A 6,156-nucleotide genomic window follows, 5' to 3' on the forward strand; every position below is an offset into this window, starting at 1 on the left:
ATATGATTTGGACTCTATTTGTGATTGGAATACACACATAGGAAAAGCACAGTTTATGTATTTAGTTCAACAGAGTCTGTAGCTTTAGAGACTATAAAAGAAGAAAATGTCAAATTGTCACTATCTGAGCGGCAACTGCAATCCAGCTCACAGGCAGCAGAAGGAACAAAATTCAAATTCTAATTTTATTTGTCACATACATAAACATACATGATGACATGTAGTGAAATGTGTTTTACGACTGTTCCTTGTAGTGAGACGTAAAAATACAAAAAATTGTAGGTACAATGAGAAGGATAAATCAATAAACATACAGTAGATCTGTGAATCTGGATATAAAAGATACGATAAGATTTAAAAAAAAAAGTACGATTGCTCCCTTGATAGTAAAATCAATTTACAGATTAGTTTAAATATAAAACATGATGAGCATGTCTCACTTCTCTATTCATTTTCTAGGCCTTCTGATGCTTTATGTTTTTTTGGTTTGTTCAGGGATGGGAAAGTTGCCCATCACATTCTTTAACAAGGAAACCTAGTTATTCAGCTTTAAATGACCACTCTGGCATGCCTAGATATATTTATCTTTCCACATCACCAGAGGTCAGGGACTTGTCCATAACTCACACTGAACCCACATGATTTTTGCAGTGCTCATTTATTTAGAAGCATAAGCAGGAAGATTTAGTTTTTAGGTCACAGAGTGTCTGAATGTCCTCAGGATTAATCCTGCCTTTTTGTTTTTTGTCACAATAAGCCACAGAGGTGCGGCACGCTGCCACCGTTCTCCAGCACAGGTTTTCTTTGTTTTAGCTCCATGTATTGATTTTGCATCAAGTGTAATGTACACACAATGGTACTGTAAGTACAAAGTCCTAGTACAAACTCAAAAGAAGTGAAACAACTGAGTCAAGGCAGTTGAATGTTGATGTAGCTACTCATAGATCACACAATAATAAACTACTTTTCCATGGAAATTTAACTTCACTCACACCGTGTGAAGAAGGGAACGCGGTTAATTGCTTCCAGCTTTGACCACACTCTGAATGTTTCAGCTCCAAAAGGAGAAAAGCTCAGCAGTAGGTTTGGCTTTGGGCATGTTATCCTGTACCTCTTCGTTTTTTTACAAACAGCTCTGTTAACCTAAGAAATGCTAAGTGGTGGAATTTAAGATTGCTCACCTTTCATTTACCTCCTCACTTTAATACTTAAGGAAAGTATTAACGTGATCATCAATAGAACATATCCCAATGGAGGGAACCACAGACCTCCCTCTTCAGAGAATGTGGGTTTTTTAGGTATTCATGTAATAAACCACAGGGCTGTTTTGTTGTTTTGCACTCTGCATACTGCTTCATCAGGTTTCATTAAAATGATTGTAAAGATGTGCAATTCAATTTTACAGCATTTAAAATGGATTTTTACTACTGGAAAATCTGTGAATCTTTTATTGTTAGAAGATGTGAATTGTAACAGTGAACATGCATAAGAAGCTACCATAAAGCAAATTACACACCAGTATTTATTATACCAATATAATGTTTAATATTCAAAGCTGACCCAAAGTTCAGGGAACTCGGGACTGAAAACTACTGAGTTGAGTTTTTAAAAATGAAATATTTTATTTTATTTTAATTATAATGATTTTTCATTATATTTAATATGCATATTAATGCTTATTAATACATTATTTAACTTGCTTTTGATAATTGTGTTATAAAAATATAGATAGTTCATGTTTTCTATAGGACAATAAATAGTCTGTAAAACTGAGCTAACAATAAAACAAAAATATTTAAAATGATTATACATGATCTGCATACAGTAGAGCAGACAGTGCTTTAATTTAGTGTATTAAAACCCTAGAGATGTCTTTGGGTGTCCTGTATTTCTAGTTGAAAATGGTGGCCAAACTGTCCATGTGTCTCTAGATGTTTGCAGAGAATTCACTTTTACAAAATAAAAGTACCATAAGTAGTTTCAGGATATGGAACTAACTTCTCTTTTGTCACATTTGCAAGCACAATCCATTATTGTAATAAATCTTCATCCTTCCCTTCCATGCAAAGGCAAATCATGGCTGAGATTATGTGGTTAATCTGTAAAGTTTCATACAAATTCACGTGTTTATAAAGTGCACCTGCACTGGAAAAATACCTCATTTGTCAAATGCCTTAAATGTCTCACTTCACCTTTTTTTTCCCCTTAAAAACCAAGATCCAAACTGAGCTATGCTTTTGCTTCCTCTATGTACAGACAGTGTGACCTTCAGAACATCACACAGGCTTTTGATTACAGAGCAGTGACAGACAGGTAGATTTAAAGACTGTTAAAACCCACTGATCCTCCGTGGATCCACCAAAAAGCAAGATGGAACGTGTCCCAGACTTCATTTCTTTTGTGTGGTGTAGTTACCTGCTATTTAGTCTTTAGGGACTGTCTGGGTATATTTAGTCTTCAGAAACTTCAGAGTTTGAAGCTGTGATTTTGTGTTTGGAGAAACTTTGATGGCTTCCTTTGGCTGATAGATGTGAATGCTTTTAAAATGAATGAGCGTCACATGCAGGGAGATTTCACAGGCACAGCACAGATATTATTATTTAATTTTTTTCCTATATAAAGGTTGAATCTTTTTATCTTATGACACAGACTATTCAACCTTTTAACCGTAACCGTAACCGTTAGCCTTAAATCTAATGAGCAATCATAATTATTTGCTTTGGAAATATAATCAGTTACTTGAATCATGAAATTGTGAGCTGGAAACAAAATTTCAGGGTAGTAATAAGGATTGTGGTTGCAAGTTACAATATGCTATGATTCTATTTTGATGGAGAATAAAACTGTAATCCTTTCTGTTGTGCATTCTTGAATTACTGAAACCTCATGGTTATTGTATAACTCTGGGGAAAATAACAAAGAAAGGATATTACTCATCTGAGGTGGATTACTTGAAGATATTATTTTCCATTGCACTGGAAGCTCTGTTCTTGTGGCCAATATAATATTGGCCTTGATAGAACTGTCTCAAAATATGATTGGGTTTAATTACCTTTGATTCCTGTACATCAAATTTTCTCTCTTAGACAATAGAGAATTTATGTAGTGCATCTCAATCCCACCCAAGAGTGAAACTGTGCTTGAAAGCTCTGTGTAAATGGGTGTTTCTTTTTTGCAGAGTACTGAGGAAACTGATTTGGCAAAATGACTTATCCTTTAAAATGTGTGTAAGCACTCAGTGGCTGAAATGTTATATACCATTATTCACTCTTCCCAGCAAAGGAATGTTGGTAATGTGTAACGAAGGCCATGGCTTCTGGCCAAAAAGTCTAGTGGCCACAGGACACTCATCTGTCTCTCCTCCCCTCTTTCTTTCTCTCTCTCTCACACACACACACACACTTTCCCAGATCCTATTGTTTTAGCAGCCGGGAAATTGTTGGACGCTGAGTGAGACATCCTATTCACACGTACTCTGTCTGCTTGATATTTGAGCTTCTGCTTTTCTTTTCACTTGTCTTTAACTTATTTTTATTTAAAGCAGATTAAGGCACATTTTAGAACATCTTACATTTGTTTCCATTTTGATATAAATGTAATACAGTATATGTAATGTACATACCATCCTCAGAATATATTTAAAAATGGAAGGAATGTTAATGATATGCATATGATATAATGATATAAATGTCCAAGTGGACAGTATGAATAACCATGAAAGAGCTGGGGGCCGCTTTTGGTTTGGCTGTTCTTTTTGTGCTGTTATTTTTAAGCCTTCTTCATGCTCATGGGTTTTAAAAAACTCTGTCCTTTCACAAAACTCTTGAAAGCTGCTATTTGTGGGTTATGGTTAGTTTTGGCCCTTATCCATTACAGATGTTGCCTGTATTTGACCTGTAGTTTTGCTGCGTATCTAGCAGCATGAGTAACCAGCTTCTGTATGCTGGTGGGCTATTATACTGTGGGTTACTATACAGAACAGTGACAGATTGTCATATGAGCAGGAGGTGAAGAACCTCATTTCTAACCAGGCTGCATTTTCATTGTTGAATTTATATGAATATGTGCATAGTGAGGAGTTAATAATGAAATCTTTTTATTAATGCATGAATTGTGTGAAAAGTGTATCCTGCTTTTATGTTACGTTACATTTGAAAACTAAGAAAAAATATGATCTGCTATAATATGATATGATATTCAAACTTGAAACTCTACCTTGATTCTTTTGGTTTTAAATTTTTTATTTAAAAAAATTGTTTAAAGGCTGTTTTCTAGATGCAATTAAAAAACTCATCCAATTTACCCTCACATAAATAAAAAATTGCCAGACTCTCAAACCTCAAAACCGCCTCTGAACACATGCAACTTTATAATTGCTCTTTATAAATACCCACACATGTCACTGACTTTGAATAGGACTCTAAAGTATTAACCATAGACCTTTGCAAATACTAACAAAATTCAATTCTAACAATGGACAATGTCACAAATTCAACTCTGTTCTAAACACAAACAAAGAAGCATTGAGTCAAACATAGAGTGTTTTGCAGTTCTCCAAAGCTTTTTTTCTCATTCTTTTCTAAAGCCTGAAATATTGAAATCAGTGCATTTATTGAACAATAAGCAAAGGAACTTAGACAGAAAAATCAGTTTCATCCTGCATATTGCTCTTTTTGCTCATATTGCTCATATTGACCGCTACATTTCTTTTATATTGTCACTCTAATTTATAAAGTGTTTGTAATGTGTTTTGGTGTTGCAGTTAACTCAAGCCACTCATGCTAGCAATTACAAAATGTGCATTTTAAATAAAAAGTGAAGGAAAAGCTATTCTGCAGAAGCACACAAAAGAAAGCCTGAATGCCATTTAGATCATAACCTCTGTTGTGATGGACTGGAGTGAGTCCAGGGTGAGTTCTCTGGCTTCTTTTGCACAGTGTTTTTTATTAAACAAACATGAGACAGACAGAAGTGCTCGGTCTGAATATGATGGTATTTTCTGCAGAGCATGTCACCCCATTAATTCTGAAAGATACAATCATACATTAACATTACAACAACTTTCCCCTAATATGAATCAAAAACAAGGAGGTTCCAACTGTTTCTGAGGAGTCTGCCATCAGCAGCTAACCCAAAATAAATGAGCGGTTTACTCATGAATCTCATTCCAAACCAGACCTAAAATCATCCTGAGAACCACAGGGATAAACACGGTTTGTAATTTGTAATTTGTGCTGAAGGAGAGCCAGCATGCATATGAAACCTTCTCTAGGTATCACCCCAGGAAGAAACGCCCAGCGGTCAGCTCTAGCTTTGTTCTTTGGACCTGAAAAGGGCAGAAGGCTAATAAACCTGGTTGAGCGTGCCCATTCATTAATGCCACCATGACTACAAAGCCTGGTCCAGGCATGCTATTTACCACTCACTGGTGATTTATGAGGTGCTTTTCATCATAGATTATTTAAATTATAGTTCATCCTACAAAACATGCAGGTATTTTCATATAGGCTTTTATTCTGCTACTTTCAGGCACATGTCAAATTTTACATTTTGTAGTAAATCTACTATAGTTCTAAAAGCTACAGAGTTTCCTTGCCTGATCAACAGTATGTCTCAGAATTGACCTTTTTTGAGGTGTTACACTCTGTCTAAATATTTTACTAGGCAAGTGTCCTTAATATGACATTGTTATATAGACACAGTGTGTTTACTGCTGTGTTTATACACCGGATACAGTGTGATCTTAACAGTTAAGGCAGCCTAATCAAAATATTTCAGCATTCTTTTTGTAAAAGTATATTTATGGTTTCTTAATGCAGAGAAGTCAGCATTTTATTATTATTATTATTATTATTATTATTATTATTATTATTATTATTATTAGCATTATTATTAGCATTATTATTTGCATTATTATTAGCATTATTAGTAGTAATTTAGTAAGTAGTTGAAATACTTTATTGTAACATGCAATTTTGTCAGAAAAGATGATTTAATGCTAAAACTAGCAAAATTATTTTGGTCACCAAACTCTCTGTAGTTAACACACAAACAAATAAATAAACAAAACCAGAAGATTGCTGTTCCCACTCATTACTAACTAAATACTAACTAAATATCTTACAGTATGTTCTTAATTAATATGCTGTGTAGTGC

This window comes from Tachysurus vachellii, chromosome 16 (assembly GCF_030014155.1).
Source record: "Tachysurus vachellii isolate PV-2020 chromosome 16, HZAU_Pvac_v1, whole genome shotgun sequence".
In the NCBI taxonomy this organism is placed as follows: Eukaryota; Metazoa; Chordata; class Actinopteri; order Siluriformes; family Bagridae; genus Tachysurus; species Tachysurus vachellii.